Raw genomic sequence first — 26703 nt, 5'->3', positions numbered from 1 at the left:
GATTGGGAGTACAACACTTCCATGGACCTCTCAATGCTGGAAGAGGTAGAAGAAGTGGCACAAGTAAGTCCTATGACTGACATGACAGACACAACGATATGGACAGTGGTTAAGAAATGACACCAAGACTAAAACAGAGCTGATCTAATACCAGAAGGAGTTATGATTAACTTGGGTTTCTGTGTATATTAATTTTTATGACAGAGTTGAATAAGGTGATTAAATGTGTACAATATTGGATTTTTGAAAGTATGAAATGTGAAGAAACTTTAACTAGTTATGAGCCTGTCAAAGATTTTATAATGCATATCACTGATGGGTCTAGCAAAAGAGAAAGATAGCTACGTATCGCTGAGTTGAAAAATAAGCGTGAGAAATCATTTTGGGGATATGAGAAACATGTTTGGGTTTTTTTTTCACAGATTCCTCACCTCCTCCCACCCTTGTGTTTCTGTATAATAAAGGAGTGAGGTGCCCCCCCCCCCCCTTCACATTCCTGTTTAAAAATTGTGCATTTGTAGAAAAGAGACAGGCGGTATTTTCTTAAAAAGATTGTGCCCGTCTGAAGCCAGAGATTTTTTTTTTTTAAATCTAAGTACAGTAGAAAATTGTAAATGAGAAAATTGAACAATACAGAAGAGAGAAATCAGAAGGTTAATTGATGGCTTAAAGAAGTAGATAGTAAACATGAAAGTAGAGAAAGGCAAGTTTCTTTAGAAGAGGAAATAAGTATGTTATCTTCACAAGTAAGTGATTTACTGACAGAAAAATCTGAGAGGAACAGAGAAAGAAGGAAGATTTCAGGATAGACTGTGTCTCACACACACAAATGGGACCTTCAATATCATGGGATCTTACAATTGTACCTCCAGTAATGTTGTGTACCTCATCCAATGCAAAAGGTGCAGCAAAGGATCTTATGTTGGTGAAACAGGACAGAAGTTGCAAGCGAGGATGAATTTGCACAGACATACCATCAAGGAACATAAAGAAGACAGTTTATGCACACCTGTGGGACATCACTTTTCACAACAGGACCACACTATAGAAGACCTCAATGTTTTAGTTCTTAAAGGGAATTTCAGAACTATCCAGGAATGGAAAACATTTGAACTAAGAATGATAATTCTTTTGACACCAAAAATAATGGCCTGAATTTAGATATTGGTTTCCTTACCCATTATACTAAAGTTTTACGACCCCCTCTGTGACTAGCAACCCCCCCCCCCTCCATTCTATAGCTTTCCCTCTGTCTTATCTCACTAACTCTGCTGCTATCTTTATTACCATTGATTTGTATATGTTTGTTTTTCTCTTTTTTTTTCTCTCTCCTTTCCCTGTGGGTTTTTTTTTTACATTCTGCTTAAAAATGTGTGAATCGGTACTGCTTGGACCTTGAAGAAGGGGACATACCCTGAAAGCTTGTCCTGAAAAATTGTATATTAGTGCAAATAAAAAAAGTATCACGGACAGTACTCAATTTTCTCTGTCACAATTGCACCAATACGGCTACAATCACATCAAGTAGGATAGACTGTAAGAATGCTGATGTGATGAGACTTCAGGAATCAACAAGGAAATTAATGGCAACAAAACTAAAAAATGGTTTAAAGAACTTGAAAGTGAATTGCACTATGAAGAAGTGGACAGAATGTTGTGGAATTATTATCAAGAGGCTTGATGGATGTGAGAAAAGAGAATACAACAGACTGAATGCTTTTATAGCCCACAATGATGGACAATGAGCTGTTTTTCAGAAACCAGAAAATGCAGATTGCCTGACACATGTAAGCAGAAGAAAGAGGGAGAAGATGATAAATATGGTGGCTAAAGCAGCATGAACTTTTTGAGTACACAGAAGTTAATTTGTGCATGTCTGAGACGGATGGTAATGACGCTTTTGTAACATTATGCTTTCCACAACAGATCAGGAAATTTCATGCTTAGTGGATTCTATAATTCAAAAGTCCGCCTGCCAAAAGACATCCCCCTTACATCTGGGCCACTAGCAGTTGGAGTGGGAGGGAAATCTACCCCTCACAAGGAAACACCCTCCATACAAATTGTAATTGAAAGCCACAATATGTTTCATAAGCTGCTTGTCTCTGACACTGTACCATGCAACCTATTGGGAAGAGACCTACTGAGTTACTTACAAGCCTGTGTACAGTATACAGCCAACGGAACAGAAGTACATGTTGGAGAATTAGATGAAGAAAGATGAAGAAATTATATGTGGATTGATAACAATTGAATTAGAGCAAGAGGCTGGCGGTAATATTCCACCTGAAATTGTTGCTCAGATACCTTATATTCTCTGGGCCAAGGGAAAATATGATGTATGTGTCTACAAGTCCCTCCGGTTAAAGTCAAAATTAAAGCAGGAGCTCAAATTATATGCAAGGACTTGGCAACTGAGCAGGCCTTCCATGCCCCTATCATCCTCAGAGTTCAGGGAAGGTAGAAAAATATAGTGGAATCATTAAAGAAAGGCTAGCTAAATTAATGCAGGAATGGGAGGAAGGGTCAGTAAAGAAACAGTGGCCAGGACTGTTGCCTCTGGTTCTTTACATCATCAGGAATACCCCTACTTATAGGTTACAGAACTCGAGCCCTTATGAGATTTTGTTTTTGGGCCCACCTAAGACAGGGTTGTATTTTCCACATCAGACTGCTGTAATGTATAATGATTATGTTTTGTTATGTAATTGTCTAATACAAGCAACTAAGTTTGTTTTTGATTCAATTCCAGATCAATTAACTGGAACACATGATTTACAGCCAGGTGATTGGGTCCTAGTAAAAGAACATGTGAAAGTAATTTAACACATGTGGTTTTTCCTTTGTCTCCAGCCTCCTCCAAATAAAGGCAATAAAGGTGGCTGGATTCAAATGTACGCATTTTTCATTGTTAGATTTGTACATAAACAAACAAAACAAATTCATATTTTGAACCTTTCATTAGACTAATGCTATGTACACATGATAGGATTTTCCGACAACAAAACCGTGGATTTATTTCCGAAAGATGTTGGCTGAAACTTATCTTGCATACACACTGTCGCACAAATGTTGTTGGAAATTGTGAACGTCAAGAATGTGGTGACGTACAACACGTACGACGAGCCGAGAAAAATGAAGTTCAATAGCCAGTGCGGCTTTTCTGCTTGATTCCGAGCATGCGTGGAATTTTGTGCATCAGAATTGTGTATTGATTTGCATTTTAATGAGTGAAATAAGTATTTCATTCCCTATCAAATCGGCAAGATTTCTGTCTCCCAGGTGTCTTCTATACAGGTAACGAGCTGAGATTAGGAGCACTCTCTTAAAGGGAGTACTCCTAATCTCAGCTTGTTACCTGTATAAAAGACACCTGTCCATAGAAGCAATCAGACTTCAACTTCTCCACCATGACCAAGACCAAAGAGCTGTCCAAGGATGTCAGGAACAAGATTGTAGACCTACACAAGGCTGGAATGGGCTACAAGACCATTACCAAGCAGCTTGGTGAGAGGGTGACAACAGTTGGTGCGATTATTCACAAATGGAAAAACACAAAATAACTGTCAATCTCCCTCGGTCTGGGGCTCCATGCAAAGTCTCACCTAGTGGAGTTTCAATGATTATGAGAATGGTGAAGAATCAGCCCAGAACTACACAGGATAATCTTGTCAATGATCTCAAGGCAGCTGGGACCCTAGTCACCAAGAAAACAATTAATAACACACTACGCCATGAAGGACTGAATTCCTGCAGTGCCCTCAAGGTCCCCCTGCTCAAAAAAAGCACATGTACAGGCCCGTCTGAAGTTTGCTAATGAACATCTATATGATTTAGAGGAGAACTGGGTAAAAGTGTTGTTGTCAGATGAGACCAAAATCAAGCTCTTTGGCATCAACTAAACTCGCCGTGTTTGGAGGAAGAGGAATGCTGCCTATGACCCAAAGAACACCATCCCCATCAATAAACATGGAGGTGGAAACATTATGCTTTGGGGGTGTTTTTCTGCTAAGGGGATAGGACAACTTCACTGCATCAAAGGGATGATGGACGGGGCCATGTACGGTCAAATCTTGGGTGAGAACCTCCTTCCCTCAGCCAGGGCATCGAAACTGGGTCGTGGATGGGTATTCCAGCATGACAATGACCCAAAACACACGGCCAAGGCAACAAAAGAGTTGCTCAAGAAGAAGCACATTAAGGTCCTGGAGTGGTCTAGCCAGTCTCCGGACCTTAATCCCTTAGAAAATATGTGAAGGGAGCTGAAGGTTAGAAACCTTAATGACTTGGAGAGGATCTGCAAAGAGGAGTTGGACAAAATCCCTCCTGAGATGTGTGCAAACCTCGTGGCCTACAGGAAACATCTGACCTCTGTAATTGCCAACAAGGGTTTTGCCACCAAGTACTAAGTCATGAAGGGGTCAAATACTTATTTCACTCATGAAAATGCAAATCAATTTATAACTTTTTTGAAATGCGTTTTTCTGGATATTTTTGTTGTTATACTGTCTTTCACTGTTAGAATAAACCTACCATTAAAATTATAGACTGATCATTTATTTGTCAGCAGGCAAACGTTCAAAATCAGCAGGTGATCAAATACTTTTTTCCCTGTATTTAAAACAGAAAACTAACATGCTGTTGTATTTTGATGCATACCACTAAATATAATTTATTTTTCTTGTTTTGTTCTGACCATAAGAAAATAAAACCAGTATACACTCCTTATTGTGTCCCTAGTCAGTTATAATTAAATAAATGAATTGCCAATAAGAAATACTGAATTTCTAAAATATGTATTATTGGTATTTCATTCTGCCCTGGATGGGAGAGTTAATACAAATTTTTGCCTCATAATGAATTATAGCACTGAGTTTAATAAAAATAGACCTCAACATGCAGCCCAGACTTTAACTTAGGGGATCCAATAGAGAATCTGTACAATTTGTGAAGGAATACATTAAATGATAGAGTGTGAATGGAAAGCATCTTTCTCAGGTTTTTTATTGCTATCTACAGTATGTATGTAAACAGCAAAAAAGGGAGGACAGACCATATTGGCCCCATAAAGAATGAGGAAGGTCATCTGGTTACAAAGGATGGGGAGATGGCGAAGATATTGAATTTATAATTCTCCTCAGTCTTCACAAGGGAATCGGGGGGGGGGGGTCAGTAACCAAAACTGCAGTGTTTAACCTCATGACACATCACAGGAAGCACCTCCATGGTTAAAAGAGGACAGAATTAAAATTAGACATGGGAAACTTAACATTAATAAATCTCTGGGACCAGATGGCTTGCATCCGAGGGTACTTAGGGAACTCAGTCAAGTAATTGCCAGACCATTGTTCCTAATTTTTACTGACAGTCTACTGACTGGAATGGTACCAGCTGATTGGAGAAAAGCCAATGTAGCACCAATATTTAAAAAGGGCCCAAAATACATCCCTGGGAATTACAGACCAGTTAGCCTAACATCAATGCCACGCAAGCTCTTGGAGGGGATGATAAAGGATTATATACACAATTTAAGTAATGAGAACGGTATCATTAGCAGTAATCAGCATGGATTCATGAAGAATCATTTTTGCTAAACCAATCTATTAACCTTCTATGAGGAGGTTAGTTGTCATCTAGATAAAGGAAGGCCCGAAGATGTGGTGTATATGGATTTTGCAAAAGCATTTGACATAGTTCCCCATAAATGTTTACTGTACAAAATAAGGTCTGTTGGCATGGATCATAGGGTGAGTACATGGATTGAAAACTGGCTACAAGGGTGAGTTCAGAGGGTGGTGATAAATGGGGTGTACTCGGAATGGTCAGGGGTTGGTAGTAGGGTCCCCCAGGCTTCTGTGCTGGGACCAATCCTATTTAATTTGTTCATAAACGACCTGGAGGATGGGGTAAACAGTTAAATCTCTGTATTTGTGGACAATACTAGATACTAGAATCAGTAAGAGACAGGACGATTTCCTCTTTATGGAGTGCGCCTACCTGAAGGGTGATTGTTGTAGTCTCAAACTTTACAAGGCCATCTCCTAACGGTTGTCCGTTCAGGGTGGTGATGCTCTTGACTTAGGAACAAATGGGATATTATTTTCCTTAGCAAAAGTGTAGTCCAGGAATATGCCAGCAGCTCTATAATCCACAAAAGCCTCACAGGAGACAAGTTTAGAGGCTAAATGGAAAATTGCGGGAACAGTAATCTTGGTCTTGGAGGATATACCTGCAAGGTCTAACCCAGCTCCTCCTCCATCACTGGTTATATCCTGTCTTTTACTGGATGGGAAGGGCAGACAGATAACAAATGTCCTTTAAGTCCACAGTACAAGAATAGGCCCAATGCATGCCTCAATTGTTTCTCTGACTCTGTTAGGTAGAGACGGCTGACTTCCATGGGTTCCACAGGTGCCTGGGATTCAACTGAAATTTCAGGTTCTGGCTGAGGTGGTGCTTGGAATTTAGGGGCCAAACGGTAAACTGGTCTAGGAAGCTTGCGAGTTCTAAGTCTCTCTTGGCACCTTTCATGATACCGACATCCAGACGAACACACAGCTCTATGAATTTTTCAAGGTCTTCTGGGGAATCCTTATAGACTAATTCGCCTTGATGCGCTCTGTAAAACCTTTTTGAAAGGCTGCACCTAATGCCCTTGTGTCCCAATTAGTCTCAGCAGCCAGGGTACAAAACTCAATAGCATGCTGTGCCACAGACCTGGTACCTTGATGTATGTTCAAAAGTGAGTACTCAGCTGCAGAAGTTCTATATGGCTTGCCAAATACAGTCTGGAGAGAAGCCAGAAATTTGTCAGCGTCTCACGGTCAGATGGGAGGTGAGGACGTAGAGTCCGTCACGGAGGGAGGAGCCCGAGTGTGTCAGCCGGACGCCGAAGCGAGGAGTGACGCTAAAGCTGCTGGAGGTACCCGGGATAAGTGACGGGACGTGAGATACCGCAGCCCCTCAGAGGGAATGACAGCGGCCCCGGGAATCAAGCATAGCCAGACGGAATCCTGCCAAGGGGATTACTCAAGAACACCGGGAGAGCGGCTGAGGCAGAGCTACGGGGCGTGAGTAAAAGCAGCAGCGACTTCCCGGATCCCCCCCCCCGCCCGCCCCCCCGGCCGAATAGAGTCCTCATCTGCCAGAGGTGTGTATGCAGTCAATCCCTTTGTTAAAGAGACCATATAGACCACCAGGAGACACAGGAACGCCGTCAAGGTGGAGAGGGTGAAGAGCGGGCGAAATAAATCTGAATGGAATGAGGGGAATGGAAGACAGATATTGAAGGGCAGAAATTGAAGGTAATCTGTAAAGGATGGTTCAAACAGCACTGGTGTGTATGTATTGCAGCTGTATTTAATATACCCGGGACTCTCCTGAATGGACTGATAGCTATGAGGGGTTGTTCAGCATAGTACACCGATTATTTGCATAAATTTAGAGGAGTGGTTAAGCAAATGTGAAAACAAGTAAAGCAATACAAAAAGTAAAGGAGAACAAGGTACTGACTCTCTAAGGTCTGGTGGACTTAGGTGGAAGAGAGAAATGGAGAACTAACATAAGAGCTCTGAAGATCATATACATGGTGTAATAATAGTGGGCAAAACCCACTCTAGAGCTGAAACCGGGGAGGTACGGAGGGGAGGGGCAGGACTACAATTACGTAACTCAAGTACACTAGGGGTAAGAACATTTGAAACCAGAACCAGACTGAAAAGTAAACTGGTAGACTGTATGCTTCAGTGGGACTGATAAGTAAGAAGCTGTTACAACTGAACTATCCCCTGACAAGGGAGGGACTTTTACATGGGCCCCGGTTCCCCCCCCCGCCCTATCCCTCCCCCTGAAACGGAGGGAGGACAAGGAATCAAGGCTGGGGAAGCGGATAAGTGGGACAAAAAAGAAAGACAAAATGAGCAAAAATACAACTAAAGTAACAAGAGGGGGTGCTCCTAAATCCCCGAAAGATAAGCCAGCAGTCAGTACGTTAAAACAGTATATGACACAAGGAGCCAGCCCAAGGAACATAGACTCGGAGAGACAAGGTCAAACTAAAGTAGAAAAAAAAAGGGGGCAGATAAAAAAACAGGAGAGACCCCAGACCACTCCAGAGAAGATCTTTTAACAGAGGGGAACTTGAATTTAGCGGAGCAGAAGGAAGAACAGCAGAGGCCCTCCCACTAACAAAAGGAGAGATGAGTGAAATGCTTTTGAGGCTGGAAAACTCAATAAAGACAGATATAAACAATTTGAGAGGGGATCTGGGGAATCTACTGGAAAGAGTAGAAAGTACTGAAAAAACAGCAGAAGAACAAAGACAAGAGCTAGAAATCCTCAGGCAGCAAATCAAAATAACACAACAAAATCAGAAAAAAATCCTATATAGATTGGAAGATCAGGAAAATAGGAGTAGAAGACAGAACATTAGGATCCGTTCAGCTCCAGAAAAAGAGGGAGAAGACCTGAGGAAAATGATCATGTCAGTACTAGGCCCCCTTATAGATAGAGGAGGGGAGGATCCCCTAAAAATAGAGAGAGTACATCGAGTAGGGTACCTCCGGAATACAAAAACAGAGAGACCACGGGACATAGTAGTTAGATTTAGATTCTATGAAGATAAACTGGAAATTTGGAAGAAACTGAGAGGAAGACCGCCTTTGCTGTTTGAGGGAGTTGAACTCCAGGTGTATGCGGACCTGGCCCAAGAAACTCTGGCAAGAAGGCGATTACTTAAACCATTACTAGAAATTATGAGATTGCAAAATATCAGATATAGCTGGGGATTCCCGGCTTGTCTGATTGGACATAAGGGAGGGAGGTCTGCTAGAATGCGCTTTCCGGAAGATCTAGAAGATTTCTGCAAAAGACTTGACTTACAGGTTCCGGATATACCAGGCTGGATGACAGAAGATTAGGGGACCCCTAGAAAGGCTTTGAAACAATGTAGCTTTCGGCTTGGGGGGGCGGGGGGGGAGAATGTAGAAAAGCCAATAAGAGGTCTCAGACTGTGTTTGTAGAAGCCGGCTAGGCCACCCCATCCTCAATATTCAATCCGAGGAGAGGGGTGGAGGGGCACACTCGGAACCCCACCTTAGGACAAAGAGACTCGGAAAGGGCTTTGAAATTCGAGGCCCTTAACGACCTAGGGACCCTTATGGGGCCAAGATGGGGAGGGGGGGAGAGGGAGAGGGGGGGGAGACACAAGGTGCAAATGATTACATATTGGTAGACCATGGACTCAAAAATAGGAATTATCACACTGTCAGATCACTCCCCCATAGAGATGGAAATGCGAATAGCTAAAACTCAGAGACAACCCTCCCTGTGGAGACTAAATGAGGACCTACTGCAAAATGAAGATATTGCTAAAAGGGTAGAGGAAGAACTAAAACACTACTTCTCAACAAACGAAACAGGAGATGTCTCGGGGTCTGTGGTATGGGAGGCCCATAAGGCTTACATAAGGGGAATATTAATAAAAGAAGGAGCTAGGAAAAAAAAGAAAGGAAAAATAGACTGGGAAACCTTATGAAAGAAATATCTAACATAGAACAAGAACATAAAAAACATTGAGGCCTCCACCAGGAGACATACCAAATGCTGGTAAATAAACGAGAAGAGTTAAAAAGGCTTATGGAACAAGAAACAAAGGAAAAATTCTTTCAAATAGCGAAAGAAAGATACTAGTGGGGGAACAAGGCTGGCAAACATCTGGCTAGAATGCTTAAAAGGAAAAAAAAAAAAATTTTATAGGAAAGATACAGTCTAAACAGGGATCGATGGTCTATGAGACAAAAGAAATAGGTGAAACCTTCAAAAACTATTATAACGATCTATATGCGGGGGAGCAGAAAGGGTGTCAGATAAAGGAAAAAAGTAGAAAGATAAGCGAATTTCTAAAGAATGCAGGGATACCTAAGATCTTAGAGAACGCTAGAGAGTCCCTAGAGAAACCAATTACGGAAGAAGAGGTAAAGGAAGCAATAGTAGATACAGTACAAGGGAAAAGTCCAGGTCCAGACGGGTTCACTTCATATTATTATAAAAAATTTAAGGATATATTAATACTCAAGATGTGTCAGTACATGAATGGGCTTGGAGAGGATTTTGAATTGAGTAGGGAGGCGCTGTCTGCTATAATCACTGTAATCCCAAAGGAAGGAAATGACAAGACCTTATGCTCCAGCTACAGACCAATATCGCTACTAAATGCAGATACAAAAATCTTTACAAAAATACTAGCGATGAGGATGAAAGGACTAATGAATACACTAGTCCATCCGGACCAAGTGGGCTTTATAGCAAGAAGGGAAGGGAGAGATAACGGGGTGAGAACCCTACTTCTGCTCCAGAAGATAAAGGAGGATGGACCCCCGGGTCTACTTCTGTCAAGTGATGCCGAGAAGGCATTCGACAGAGTAGACTGGGGGTTCATATTTCAAACGCTACAAAATGGAAATAGGCCCAAAGGTGATAAGACGGATTAAAACACTGTATAGACAACCAAGGGCAGCTATTAAGATCAATGGATCCCTTTCAGCACCTTTTGAGATGAGGAGGGGGACGAGACAGGGGTGCCCCCCTGTCCCCTTTGCTCTTCGTCTTAACCCTAGAGCCACTCCTTGCAACAATTCGTAATAACCGCGACATTAAAGGGTTCAGGGTTGGAGACGAAGAGCACAAATTGTCAGCATTTGCGGACGACGTGCTTTTTTATATAAGTAGCCCCGGGAGCACAATGCCAAATCTGATTAGAACGCTCAAACAATACGGCGAGATAGCAAATTTCAAAATTAATATGGAAAATCTGAAATTTTGAATATAAATGTGGGTAAACTAGAAGAGGAAAAGTTGAAGAGGGAATTTCAATTTACATGGAAAAGAGAGATAAAATACTTGGGAATAAAACTAGCCAATTCCCTGGAGAAGATATACAAAAGGAATTACATCCCCCTACTGGATGAAATTAAGAAGGAGGGAAAAAAGCTTCAGATTAGACCAATATCCTGGATGGGGCGTATAAATGCTATAAAAATGACTTTTCTTCCAAAGATTACATACAAATTCCAAATGTTACCAATCAGATTACCACAGTATTATATTAGAAAGCTAAAATCAATATTAACAAACACCATATGGAAAAATACAAAGCCGAGAGTGTCTTTAAAGACGTTAAAACAAGATAAAGAAAGAGGGGGTCTGGCAGTCCCTGATATTCAAAAATACTACAAAGCAATAATCCTATCAAGAGCAATAAAATGGGCAAGGGACAATCAAGGAAAAAGATGGTAAATATAGAAAAATGTTATAGTAAGGCACAGTTAGGAGCCATTATTTGGAACCCTCCTCACCAAAGAATGATAGACGAAAAAACACATTTGTTGACACGGGTGGTACTAAAGATGTGGGATGTAACATATAAGCAATTAAATAAGACATATAACTCACCTTTATTAAGATTAAAAGATAATGAGTATTTTGCACCAGGGAAAACAAGTATAGGAGGGAATTGGATAAAAAAAGACAAGGTTGAACTTAGAGAGATTATAAATAAAGGAAAAATGATGGCACTACAAGAGTTAAAACAAAACACAGAAGTATGGGTGATTGATGCATGGAGGTACGCGTAACTAGAACTTTTTGTGAAGAAATTACCACAGCCAATAAGATCAGGAGATGAATTGACGGCGCTAGAAAAGCTGTGCATCTCAGAAAACACAAAAAATACTATCTCAAAATTATATAAAATGCTACTGACAGAGGAAGGAACAGAGGTACCTACATTTATCAAACAATGGGAAAGGGAATTGGGGACACAAAAAGATTTAAGCACTATTAGAAAAAATTTGGACCTTGCCCACAGCTCGGCAGTGGATATAAAAACAGCTGAGATGAACTATAAATGCTTAGCGAGGTGGTACGCAACACCAGACAGGACTAGCAAATATCAAAAAGGGAAGTCGACAGACTGTTGGCGGGGGTGTAAGGAGGTGGGCACAATGGCATGTCTATGGTGGAAATGTCCGATTATTCAAAAGTATTGGGAAAAGATTTTAGCAATTATTAAAGAAATTACTGAAACGGAGGTAAAAGAAGATCCATGGATGGTGCTCTTCCATGGCATTTAAGGGAATGAGAAACAATATAAGGCTTCCCTGGTACCACATTTATTAAATGCAGCAAAAAAGTTAATTCCTAAAAATTGGCTGGCAAAAGAAAGCCCACAGATATGGGAGTGGATAAATGCCGTGGAGGAAACTTATATCATGGACCGGATGTACAGTAACAAGGAAGAAAAGAGGGAGGTGGAAAAGGATAAATGGAAGTGTTGGAGGGAGTTTAAAAAATCTTGGAGTTATGCAGAGAAAATTAGGATCTAGCCGAGTTATTGAAGGAAGGGGTAATGCACAAGGGATGGGGGTGGGGGGGAGAGGGTAGGGGTTATAGATATATATAATACGGGTTGTGAAAGAGAGAGACAACATAATAAAGGAAGAATTTTAAGGTTTTGTAAGGGGGAAGGAAAAAAGGTCGGGATTGATAAGTCGATCATGGGGTTTTCATGTGACCTTTTTTTTTTTTCTGTACCGACTTGAAGAGTAGCCACAGTGATGTGAAAATGAGAAAGAGACATATATGAATGGCTAAGCTGATTTTGGTCTCTACATAATCAGCTGAGTGGCAAAAAAAAAAAAAAAGAAAAAAAAAAAAAAGAAATTTGTCAGCGTCTTGCAGCACAGGATAATTGTGTTCCAGGTAAGGAGAGACCCAGGCCAGGGCCTTCCCCTTTAACAAGGAAATTACAAAAGTCACTTTGGCAGATGAAGTGCTAAAAGTCCCAGGGTTGTTGCAGAAATGCAAATGGCAAAGATTTAAAAAAAAACCTCTGCAGTCCTCAGTATCACCACCAAACTTTTCAGGCAAGGGAAGTTTGGGTGGCACAGAAGAGGTGGGTTGGATTGGAGCAGGAGTAGGAGCTGGACTCTGGACTGGTGCAGAGGGACCAGGCAACCAAGATTTAAGCATAGCACAAAGTTCATCTAACTTGGCGTCCAGAGAAGAAAGATGGTGTTCATGAGCTCCAATCAATTGTCCCTGACACAAAATCGTCTTAACAATCTCAGCAGGGTCCACTGCCATTGTGGCCCATTTTTAATGTAAGATACCTGTGGTAGGTAGTGTCCAAAGTGGAGCTTGTATGCTGAGGATTCAGATGAAAATGTAGTCAGGGAGGACAAGTCGGCAGCAGATCAGGCAAAGCGGAACAAAATCGAAATCCAAAGAATGGTCAGGCCGGGGCGGAGGTCATACACAAGCTGGCAGTGAAGTACCAAATCAGAAGGCTGGAGAATGGTCAAGAATTCAGGCATAGGTTCAATACACAGTAGTCAAAAATCACAGAGCCATTAATACACCCAGGAATCCCAAACAAACAGGCACTGAGTAACAAGAAGTGCTGCTATTTATGGGCTGCTTGATAGTACATTGTCCGCAGCTGGCAGCAGGTGGGGCTAGTGAGTCCAAGGCAATGCATCAAGCTGGGAGAACATTGCAATAACCCCAAAGCTCCTCCGAGGCACAACAGGTAAGACTGCAGCTGTGGGACCAGGAACATCCCGGGTTCAAAGACACCCAGGTACATGACAGGGAGACTTCGGATTTGTTTTTACAAAAGTTGTTTTTCTTTTTAAGAAAAGGCTTCCGTCTTGCCACTCTACCCCATAGCCCAGACATATGAAGAATATGTGTTGTCACATGTGCCACACAGCCAGTACTTGGCAGATATTCCTGCAGCTCCTTTAATGTTACTCTAGGCCTCTTGGCAGCCTCCCTGACCAGTTTTCTTCTTATCTTTTCATCAATTTTGGAGGGACGTCCAGTTCTTGGTAAAGTCACTATTGTGCCATATTTTCTCCACTTGATGATGACTGTCTTCACTGTGTTCCATGGTATATTTATTGCCTTGGACATTCTTTTGTACCCTTCTCTTGACTGATACCTTTTAACAATGAGATCCCTCTGATGCTTTGGAAGCTCTCTGCAGTCCATGGCTTTTGCTGTAGGATGCGACCAAGAAAATTTTAGGAAAGACCTACTAGAACAGCTGAACTTTATGTGGGGTTATTTCAGAGGCACTTTAAGTGATGGCAGGTGTGTACTGACTCCTATTTAATATAAGTTTGAATGTGATTGCTTAATTCTGAACACAGTTACATCCCCAGTTATAAGAGGGTGTGCACACTTATGCAACCACATTATTTTAGTTTATTATTTTTTGTCCCCGGCTAAAAGATTTCAATTTGTTATCAATTGAGTTGTACAGTTTATAGGTCATGTTAAAAGGTGGAAAGAGTTCTGCAATGATTTATCTTTGTCTCATTTTTTTAAATTATAGAAACTTGACATTTTAACAGGGGTGTGTAGAATTTTTATATCCACTGTATGTCCTAATTAGTGAGCCTTCTCACAACATTCAGATGGCAAAACAGCAAGTAAGAAAATCTCAATAAACATTATCAAATGGTTTTAACCCTTTTCATACTAAACGCTCTACTAATAAAAATGATTGCATTGCTTCAGTATCTGCGTCCCTGTTACAGATATTCTCTTCATTTCTATTTTTCAATGACACAAAAGCAGTAGAGGGAAATCTCCCCATGGGGATACAGATAGTGATAAAGACCTGCTAGAAAGTTACCATATGTCATTTATATTAAAGTGAAAAAAAACATTTTGGCTGGAGCTCTACTTTAACATTTAAATAAAATAAATATTGCATGATATATATAAAACTACAGGATTAAGTAGCAAAATATACCATGCAAATTTTGGGTGGACTTCTTTTGGATTAGGAAGAATTCCAAATGATTTCTTACCCAGTTCAGTTTAGAAGAAAAACAATTACAATATTTAAAAAACAAAAAACAAATTCAGAATGACAACAATAATAAATGCTGTAAAGTAGATTTTGCAAAGGGTAGCAAAGCCGCATCTAAAGCAAATGTCTGGATTCATCCAGGGAAACTCAAGTTTCTAAAAATAAAAAAAGGACATTTTAGGCCATACCTGGCTGACGCATTTCACCCCATTTGAGCTTAAAGGAGAAAGTATGGCCAAAGCTTTTTTAGCCATACCTCTCCTATGCATCACAATTCATTCTGTACTCCTGTGACCTGTTTTTAGCTAGTAGCGGACTAAATCCCACTAACATCACACAGTTGGTCCAGAATCAGGGAAGATCATAACCATATGGTCAAGATCCACCCAGATGCTTGGACTGGCACCTGGCTCAGCCTCTCAGTGATCCATTGAGAGCCTGAGCCAATTCCTCCCGCCCCCACCACAACCTAACACTCCAGTGAGCACTGGAGTGAGAGAAGAGGGCTGCTGGACGTCAGTCACGGCTCTATGGTCTGAGCAGAAGGGGAAAACAGAGATCAGCGGTGTTTGTACACATACTTATTTTTACATTTTGCAAAGCTCTTACAGCTGGGTTTAGTTTAAAGCACCTAAACAGTTTTTTTCTACTATGTATATTATATTAAACCTGACAAAATAATGGAATTTTAAAAAAAGAATAATAATAATAATTAAATGATGCAGAATATGTTTTCAATGGTAGGTCATAGTTCTACTTTAAAATTCTACTTTAAGCAAATTAAAAAATAAATAAAATAAAAAAAGTGCTCTATCTGGTGCAAAAGATACTAGCCCAGGCAAATGAATTCTGCCCCAATCTAAGGCTGATGGGCTATAAATATGTAGATTTCCCACCATGCTGATCCAAATAACCTTGAATGAAGAGTCCCTAAAAAAAAGATGAAAAACGAGCCACCGTTTGAAGCAGCACCCAAGGGCTGTCTAAGATTTTCTGCTCTAATGAGGAATTGTGGGAATTTTAAAAGTATATTGCTACACACACACATTAACCTGTTTTAACATTTATTTTTTATTTTTTGTAGGAAAAAACGTTAAAAAAAATACAAATTGGTCTTCTGGGTTCCTTTGTGTTCAGAGGAAAAATATTAGGTCTCCTTTTTTTGTAAGAAAATCTAACAATGGTTAAATCTTGTCAAGCAAAAGTTCCCATGTTTTTATATTGTGAAAAGCTACAAATTAAGGATTCTCACTCCATTAGTAACTGGGGTGTGTGATTAAAAGAAACTTTCATTGGCTATACCCATTCTATCATTGTTACTTGGTTTAATCATTCAATAGAAAACAATAAAAAGTGACTGGCACCAACTTGATTAAATTACAGCAGTACTGAATATCTTAAAAGACTAGTTCACTTAAAATTAATATTTAGAAGAAGTGTCGCATAGAAAAAAAATACCTGATAGTTCCCCCCTTGGGGCCTCTATGGGTGACAATGCAACTTGGCCACCTGAATACCGATGACCAAGGTCCTAGAACACACAACATATCCATCATTATAATCCTAACTCCACTGGTCTATAATAGTGGGGCAATCACTGAATACTACTACGATTGAGTAGGATGTAAGCAGCCCTCAAATTTTCCACTCACATACTCGCATTGTGCGAGTGGATAATGGCAGTTGGTGATCGTGGGGCTGCCTCAGAGCGGGGGGATGAGCACCGCCAGCACGTTCTCCCAGCCAGGGGAAGAGAGAGAAGAAGAGGCGAGCTGTCTGGATTAGCAGAGAGCGGGATTGCCCACTGTAATAGCTTTTATTAGAATTTCCCGTGTTCCCGGGGCTCACCGTCACATAGCCCCATCTCTTGGCCCGGTGCCTTTGATAGACAGAACACCAGTCCAATGCGGAACGTGTGATGTCATCAAAGGCGTTGGACCAAGAGGTGGGGATATGTGACGGTGAGCCCCGGGAACACAGAGAATTCAAATGAAAGCTATTACAGTGGGAAATCCCGCTCTCTGCTGATCTAGATGGTGAGCCTTTTCCTCTGCACAGGTGTGGCTGTATTGGGCACGGGTCACACGGTATTGGGCACAGGTGAGGCTGTATCAGGCACAGGAGAGGCTGCATTGGGCACAGGTCACGCTGTATTGGGCACAGGTCAGGTGGCATTGGGCACATGTCATGTTGCATTGGGCACAGGTCAGGCTGCATTGGGCACAGATCAGGCTGCATTGGGCACAGGTCACGCTGCATTGGGAAAGGGTCATGCTGTACTGGGAACAGGTGAGGCTGCATTGGGCACAGGTCACGCTGTATTGATGGGCATGGGTCATGCTGTATTGATGGGCACAGGTCATGCTGTATTGGACACAGGTGGGGCTGCACTGATGGGCACAGGTGAGGTTACACTGATGGGTACAGATGGGGCTGCACTGATGGACACGGGGCTTTGCACTGATGGACACGGGGGGCTGCGCTGATGGACACGGGGGGCTGCACTGATGGGCACGGGGGTTGCACTGATGTACACGGGGGGGCTGCACTGATGGGCACAGGAGGGGCTGCACTGATGGGCACAGGTGAGGCTGCACTGATGGGCACAGGTGAGGCTGCACTGATGGGCACTGATAAAGTTGTTGCTAATATTCATTTTTGTAACTTAATTCTGCATAAAACATTTAAGTGTCATTTCATGAGATCATTTATGAGGGAGTGTTTAGGGGCGGGATTAGGGGCGGGCATTGTAGGGGCTGGGTGGGGCAACCGGTGGTAAGTAAGGCCTGGCTAGTAGCTCAGGACTTGAAATTTTGACCCCTGATGTAATGTTTTCTTTAGCACTTCCCATAGATTCAGTATATTATTTTTATATGAAAAAACATTTGCTCTTTTCTAGCTATAAAGAATAGTTGTAAAAATATTTTTGAGTATTACCTGAAGGTTGTAAAGCTTAGTATTTGGGAATATTTATTTTTTACTATTATATAAAATAACATTTAGGTAACGGTGTATTTAAATATTTATTTTTTCCTTTAACTCAAACTAGGTAATTTAAAGCCAAATAAGGAACATTGTACACATAGCTTACCCATTGTTCAAAAAAGTTAGCCATTTTTAGAAAACTGGATAAAAAAAAAGTAAAAAACATTGGAGTTATTTCCCTTAAAGACCAATAAGGTCACAGTCTTTGAAATAAAGGGGTTGCTTTACTAAAGGCAAATAGATGTTTCACTTTGCAAGGGAAGCAGCACTTTGCAAGGGAATTGTCCCCAGAGCGTAGTGAATAAGGTGAAGTTCTGCTGGTTTCAATCATCCAATTATGTTCAAAATGCTGTTTTTATCTTAATTTTCCATGTACATGATTTCATCACATTCTCTAAGCCTTGTGGAAAGTGTACATGCAAAGTACAACTTCACTTGCAGCCTATTTTCCTTTAGTAAATCAACCCCAAATGAGGTCACAGATCTTACTGGTCAGTATATGCAACAGCTCTACTATTCTTTTATTTTGTTCAATGTTTAATAAAAAGAAGGTAAGCAATAAATCTTAAATTATTTAAGGATTCTGCAACTAGGTTATAGATCTAGGGCAGCAGATAATAAAGAATCAAATAGAAGCAAGTAAACAAGATACAAAGAAAAGAAAGATGTTTCCTCTACCTGAACAGTTGGCTGTATCTTTATTTTTCTGCAATTACTAGTAGTCTGAGAGAGCTAGTTCCCACAGCACCCCCTACTGTCTACATTTCAAACTGCCAGTCAAAGAAACCCAAAGTAAAATAAAGTAAATAATAACAAAAAATCTGTTTAAATATTTGCACATAGTCTAGTGGTATGTATACTGTATTTACAGTGTGTAAAGCAGAATTGATTTTAATTGTGCCTTATCCCAGAGTATGAGCTGTATGAAATCTGAATAAACTAATTAGGTAAACCTGCCATGTCTAAAAACCCCATTGAAGACTTGCTATTTGGAAGTTTGTTTTTTAGGTCACAGATGACCAGAACAATTTCCACAATGACAGCTAAGGGCACTGCAGGCCCATCAGAAGATGGATTCTACTGTAAGGAGAAAATAAAATCTCATGCCTTGATTCCACTAGGTGCTTCAATCTTCCTGGTATCTCACAGGATGGCCGGACTAAAAGGAATAGATTTTCTCCATGCAGATACAGAAACCAGGTGTGGGAAGAGAGCGTTGATTGCAGTTTAAAAGAGGAGAGCAACAACAGAAACTGCATGCAGGCATTATAAGCTGGACTGCATCGTTTTTCATGTTTCAACTGCTGACTTTGCTTTACCAGTTGCAGCCTTATCCCATTCTCAGTGGTTGTTGGCCTTAGTATTTGCTCAGAAGTGAAGTTTAAATCCATTGTCAGTGGGTCATATTTTCTACCCTTTTGGAAAGTTGCAGGTCTCACATTTTAATAAAAAAGGCTGTTATGACAATCATAAAGAAAAGATTTAGCTATTATACATATATTGGTTATCTACTAAAATAAAATAAAAACCTTAAATATATACTACATATAATACATGAGGAACTGTATAATCGTTATAATCACTGGTGGACTGGCATATCAAATCCTACTATTTTTAATAGAGGATAGGATAACCTGTGTGGTCAGTTGGGAATTGACTTTTTCAATGATTGATGGATACTGGGTAATGGGTAAATAACCTAAGTATTTGAATGTAATTGTATTTTTACAAAATTGATGTGATATGTAAATACATAATTTACCTAGTAAAGAAAAAACACAAATAAAATACAAATAGTTCAAAACAGTTGTGGTGATCTGGTAATGAGCAACTGATCAACTGTAACATGAATAAAAAATATATATATTGGCGCTCAGAGCTAATGAAGCAAAATGCGATAAATTAAATCAGAAGTCCAGTATGGTATGGTAATGCTGAATTAATCCGGGTGTTCCATAAAAAATGCTAATTATAAAATTATCAAATACTGGAAAAGTCCATAGTTCAAGGGAAGTTCATGGAAGAAAACAATTTGTTGAAAGACACCGGATAAGGGAATTTCTTGTTCGGCACAGTATAGGGCTATTCACGAAGGGCCTCTTCTCTGGAGTGAAGTCAGCTCAAACCCATTAAAGAGAAACAAAAGGAGAAGAGCGCCACTAACTAAAAAGGTTTATTACAATTGACAAGATAAAAAGTAGCCACTTACATATAAAAACACAACGGTGCTCTAGGTGAGATGATGTATATCAGGAGAGAGTGATATGAAGAGAGCCGGTTCCCAGGAATGCCCCAAATCCATGCTGCAATTCGGCGGGGAGCCGAGACAGAACACAGCCAGTCCTGCAGAGGAGCGGAGCAGCCAACCCGAGGAAGCAGCCTGTGACGTCAATGACTAGGAACAACACAACGCGTTTCTGAGCGTGCGCAAGGTCCGTAAGGCGTTGTGTTGTTCCTAGTCATTGACGTCACAGGCTGCACCGTTGTGTTTTTATATGTAAGTGGTTACTTTTTATCTTGTCAATTGTAATAAACCTTTTTACTTAGTGGCGCTCCTCTCCTTTTGTTTCTTTCTGATCAGCTGTAACACACTGGCATGGTTTATACCATATGATTGATGTCCATTTAGCAAGCTTCAGAAAACAAATATTTTAGATGTTATGATATGGAGAGATGATTATTTAATGAAATATTATAGAGCGACTAGCATTATAAGATCATTGAGGTGCATTTTTAAAAAAATTCTCTCCAAACATTTTATTTGTTGCTCCTGTCCCTTGGATGAGAAAGTACACGCATCGCTTCACCCCGTCTGCCTATGTTGTGTTATTGCTGAGATAGCAAGGTCGACAGCGTACCCCCCTCCCTCACCACTGTCCAGCCAGAGTACTAGTCTCAGGAACCAGGCACTTCCATGAGACAAGAGCCATTACTAGATAATCAGGGGAAGAGCGTGCATCTATTTACTATTCCACTCCCTCTGCCTTTTAATAGATCATCAGTATTCAGGCGGCCAGGTTGTAAAACATCAATGGTTGGTAAAATGCAGATGACCAGACAGGACAGCATTTCCATGGTTCAGCCCGCCACCCCTTCACAACCAATGACAGTATTTGGCCCAGTCTCCTACATCAAAGCGGCCAATGGAATAGTGCAGCTTGGCCACCCAAACAAGAGAACTGGGTGGAAGCCAACTAGCTGACACAACCCTCCCCCAGATGCACTTGCTGTGCAGGGAGCAGTAGAACCTAAGCCAAATGAAAATCAGGGGAGGAGCAGAGAGGCTGGAAAGTAAGGAATTAATAGGAAATTTTCTTCAAATTTCAATACATTAGAGAGGCTAATACAGGTAGCTAGACATACATGTATGGATCTGTTTTTAACTTTTTAATGCTCAGCTGTTGCTAACTACAGAAAATCAATCTGAAACTACCCTGTAAAATTGGAAGATAAATACTTACCTTTCCAGTAGGTAGTGTCTTAAAATTTTTGTATTACTGATCTCCACTGCTAGGTGTATCGAATGCCTGGTCACCGCTACACATTTTTGGTTCTTCCTGTTGGCTCCTACATCCTTACAGCACACGGCAGGGGACAAGATATTCAACACAATCAGAAGTGGCTTATATCAGTAGTGGTCATAAATCTACAATACAGCAAAGTTTCAAAACACTGCCTGCCGGAAAGGTATTCATCTTTGTTCTTTTCCAGGGTGGTCTTAGTTTCAAATGATAGTGAAAGAGTTGCTTCAATACAATTACTCTTGAGTGTGAGTATCACACTCAAGAGACATCTTTAAAAATCGCACCAGACATCTTTAAAAATAACAAACAGGGAAGATATTTGATAATCAGTGGTTATCTCTCCAAAAATGTGTTTGTATTTATATTTGTCTTCTTTTTAAATTCTTTTACCAAGGTGCCAAATGGTAACTTTGCAGAGAATTGGCCATTTATGTATATTGGGCATCTAGAGATTGAGCCCAAATCAGGTGAAGCTGACAAAATATCTGTATATGGATGATATACATTCAAAGAAAGAAAATAATGTCCCAGATATTAATCTAAAGTGTTAAAAAGTACCATGTATACAACTAGGTGCTTTATGGAGGAATTGTGTTCACACAATAGATTTACCCTTCAAAGATATTATTTCAGTGTGATAAAGGAAAGTTTGCATTTGCTTTGCTTTACAAGTGGCAGACGGTAAAATAAAGGAGGCTGCCATATTTTGACACATCTGGTGCCACAACAAAAATGTGCTTCTAAATCGGGACCCAAGTTTATTAAAATAGAATAACACATTTAAAACCATATCTCACATGTAGCATGTTCATATTTTTCTATTAGTAAACAAAGTCATTTTTTAAACCATTTGCACTCTATGCCAGCCGTGAAATAAAGTAATTAGCAAACATAATAAATACACACTTAGCGTGAATTAGGATTATCTTAATGTGCATTTGTCGGGCACTTAACAAAGGAAGCCTTTATAGTGAGAGGGCCCATCTGGCAGTGAAGAGGTTAAGATTAGTAACATATGTTCTTGTCAGCGTGTATTTAGCACCTGCAGAAATGAGCATGAGGACCGTGACAGCAGAGAGGGAGAGCGCCTGCTGAGGAGACTGTGCACAACTGTCAACAAATTTTACTTTGTTAATTTTTTCTTATTAAAAGCAATCCAAGAAAGGAGCGTAATAGTGCAGGTGTTCGGAGCGGCACAGCAAGACCATTTAATGAGAGGAAAGGTACGCAAACCTCTCACTCTATCATCCTCCTTTACAGATGAGGGCTGCAGTAGATCAGAGACACTGAAAGTGCCTCCTGATAATCTTAAGATCTTGTCTGCTTAGCAATGTGCCTGTTTTGTAGGTTTTTTAATTGGCTTTTATCTGTACTGGAATCTAAAGTCTATGAGATTCCACAAAGTGCTGTGGAACACATACCTTCAAATGTGTGCTATGGGGGCGGGGGAGTAGCGCCATGCAGGGAAATTTAAAAAAAGGAGGAAAATAAGCTTGAATAGCCTCAAGGAAAGGAAAATCCTTTAAAGGCTAAATACACATTTGTAGGCTTTTTCATAGTTGGAATTAAATGTGTATAATAGATTGAAAAGGTCTATTTTTCTGACATATGTGTTATTTTAAGACAGGGCAGTGATAGAATAAAACTTGTAAATCAAAACTTATCATCAGCTTGTAAAGGAAAAGTCTGTGAAATATTCATCTATTGTTAGGATTGAGCTTTAGAGAGATTTTAGACATAGTTGTCTACACAATGGTAAATATTCTATCCAGTTTATTCAGTAAAACAGTATAATAAACAAGGTGGTCTGGCATTGGTAAAGTGAATTCTAACTAAATAACCAAGGTTATTTCACTTTGCATAATGTTTTTTTTATTCATGTGTACTACCTTGCCATACCAAAAAGCAATATATGAAATTATTTTGCTGATATTTGTACTGACCTGACTTGCAATATCAAAAGAACAGGTAGCCTCAAAAAGACAGAAAAACTAAATGTAAAATAGCGCAACATTAACACAGAACAATACCTAACACATTAATGGCACTATATTCATTTTGAAAATGTAGAAAAGTAGATTTTGAGCAGAAATTACAAAGGCTAAAAGGCAGGTGAAGGTAGGTTATTATGATGGGAAGTGTTGGGAAACAATGTGGACAGTAACGGTAGCTTATGATGATGATGATCAGGTAGTGTAGGGGTACCTAGATAACCTTAAAGTTGAGACACCTAGATCAGATAAAATTGAAATTTGTCAGGGTGGAAAAGGCTACTGACTACTTATTTTGCAGTCTCTGTTAAGTACAGAAATTCACATAGAAAGTTAGTGCTTTCCATTAGAATAGATGAACCTTTTAGTAGTGCAGGTGATGAAGATCATATATTGACTGCTGAAGTCTGCTAAATGCTACTTTGACATGCTCCCTTTTTGATATGTATTCAAATACTAAGAAAAGGGTTCTTTAAATCAATTTTTTAAAGCTGACCTGTACTTAAAATATAAAGTTTGGCTATCTAACTAGGACATATTAGTATAGTTTAATGTGACAAAGTGGTTAGTGAAAAATGTGCCTTAGGCTTATAATTCCTAAATAGAAGCAGCAGAGCAATTCTGCATGCATGACTGCACATAGACACTTTCTTTTCTTAGATCCTGTAGGAAGTTTAAAAGCAATATCCTGTCCATTCCCACCTCTGATTGCTGGATCACACTGGTTTTGTCATCAGGGGGCTGGGTCTAGGAACAGAAGTGAGAAAAAGTCGGCTTGTGCAAAGGAACAGCTGCATGTTGCCTATATTGCTATATTATTCACAACTGACGTATCTCATATTGTTTGAGGGATAAGATTGTCTTAGTCTAGATCAGTGATGGCAAGCCTTAGTACCCCAGATGTTTTGGAACTACATTTCCCATGAAGCTCATGCACTCTGCAGTGTAGTTGAGCATCATGAGAAAGTAGTTCCAAAACATCTAGGGGGGCAAAGGTTCGCCATCACTGGTCCAGGTCATAATTAAAGGCTTCAAAAAAGCTCATTGACACTCACAATCTTTTTAACTACTTTGAGAATATGCTGTTTTGCAGTTAAAGTTTAAAAGCCATTCCTACAACACGTACAAGGCTTTAAGATTTATGACATTTCAGGGTTATATGATAGCTTGCATATTCTATATTTCTCATCATAAACTTCCTGAACATTCTTGCTTTTTGTATTATAAAGTCTGGGGAGAGTGCCTAAAATGGTTATTAGATTTGTTACAGTCAAATTTTGTTTTGCATCCTAATTTTTCTTAAGATTGGGTTCCTGGTATGACCATTTTATATAGTTACATTAGTCTAGCTTGGACAATTGTAAAGTATATACAGTTGTGCTCAATAATTTACATACACTGGCAGAATTTATGTTTTCTTGGCCATTTTTCAGAGAATATGAATGATAATACATAAACTTTTATTTCACTCATGGTTAGTGTTTGGCTGAAGCCATTTATTATCAATCAACTGTGTTTACTCTTTTTAAATCATAATCACAGCAGAAACTACCCAAATGACCCTGATCAAAAGTTTACAGTTCCTAATACCGTGTAATGCCCCCTTTAACATCAATGACAGCTTGAAGTCATTTGTGGATGAGGCTCTTTATCTTCTCAGATGGTAAAGCTGCCCATTCCTCTTGGCAAAAAGCCTCCAGTTCCTGTAAATTCTCGGGCTGTCTTGCATGAACTGCAAGTTTGAGATCTCCCCAGGGTGACTCAATGATATCGAGGTCAGGAGATTGAGATGGCCACTGCAGAACCTTCGCTTTATTCTGCTGTAGCCAATGACAGGTCGACTTTGCCTTGTGTTTTGGATCATTGTCATGTTGGAATGTCCAAATACGTCCCATGCGCAGCTTCCTGGCTGATGAATGCAAATGTTCCTCCGGTATTTTTTGATAACAGACTGCATTCATCTTGCCATCAATTTTGACCAAATTTCCTGTGCCTTTGTAGCTCACACATCCCTAAAACATCAGCGATCAACCTCTGTGTATCACAGTAGGAATGGTGTACCTTTCATCATAGGCCTTGTTGACTCCTCTCCAAATGTTGCATTTATAGTTGTGGCCAAAAAGCAAAATTCTGATCTCATCACTCCAAATTACTTTGTGCCAGAGGTTTGAGGCTTGTCTCTGTGCTGTTTGGCGTATTATAAGCAGGATACTTTGTGACATTTGAGTAGTGATGGCTTTCTTCTGGCGACTCAACCATGCAGCTCATCTTTCTTCAAGTGCCTCCTTATTGTGCATCTTGAAACAGCCACACCACATGTTTTCAGAGAGTCCTGTATTTCACCTAAAGTTATTTGTGGGTTTTTCTTTGCATCCCAAACAATTTTCCTGGCAGTTATGGCTGAAATTTTAGTTGGTCTACCTGACCGTGGTTTAGTTTCAACAGAACCCCTCATTTTCCACTTCTTGATTAGAGTTTGAACACTGCTGATTGGAATTCTCAATTCCTTGGATATCTTTTTATATCCCTTTCCTGTTTTATACAGTTCAACTACCTTTTCCCGCAGATCCTTTGACAATTCTTTTGCTTTCCCCATGACTCAGAATCCAGAAATATCAGTGCAGTACTGGATGAAAGATGCAAGGGTCTGTCAGGAGTCCAGAAACTCATTGACCTTTTATACACACACACTAATTACAAGCAAACAGATCATAGGTGAAAATGGTTACATTTAATAGGCATTCAAACCTCTTTGTGTCAACTTGTGTTCAAAGCACCAGGGTATGTAAACTTTTGATCAGTGTCATTTGGTAGTTTCTGTTGTCATTATGATTTAAAAAGAGTAAACACAGTTGAGTGATAATGGCTTCAGCCAAACCTTAACCACGAGTGAAAGAAATGTTTTTGTATTATCATTCATATTCTCTGAAAATTGGCCAAGAAATCATAAATTCTGCCAGGGTGTGTAAACCTATGAGTTTAACTGTATGTGTCATTCCTGGCTGATCCCTGTGGAAGCTGTAAATCACTGTAGTAGGCACCACTAGGCTGCCCTGCAGCTTAGTCAACACAGGAGATCACTCGTTCGACAGTCACCATTCTGACAACACTTTGCATGTTCTCAATGAATGCAAGGTGTTCTCTGATTAGACAAGGTGGAGTGGTGGTTCTCCACCTCAATCAATCTGAGAAAGCTTTGCTTTGATTTCTGACTTTTACGGGGATCAGCCAGGTATGACACACTCATAACTGTATTGGTCCAAGCTGGACCAATGTAACCATGCAAAGATAGCCATACCTCAAATTCAGCTTTAACAGGATA

The 26703-nt window shown here is 40.1% G+C and overlaps 1 long non-coding RNA gene across 4 annotated transcripts in view; it reads right to left on the bottom strand.

Annotated features, from left to right (window-relative positions):
- Positions 1 to 26703, bottom strand: part of LOC141139794 (uncharacterized) — a 1361894-nt gene that overhangs the window by 826571 nt on the left and 508620 nt on the right. The gene's annotated exons all lie outside the window — the stretch shown is intronic.

This window comes from Aquarana catesbeiana, linkage group LG04 (assembly GCF_042186555.1).
Source record: "Aquarana catesbeiana isolate 2022-GZ linkage group LG04, ASM4218655v1, whole genome shotgun sequence".
In the NCBI taxonomy this organism is placed as follows: Eukaryota; Metazoa; Chordata; class Amphibia; order Anura; family Ranidae; genus Aquarana; species Aquarana catesbeiana.
This window is presented reverse-complemented; position numbering and strand designations above follow the sequence as displayed.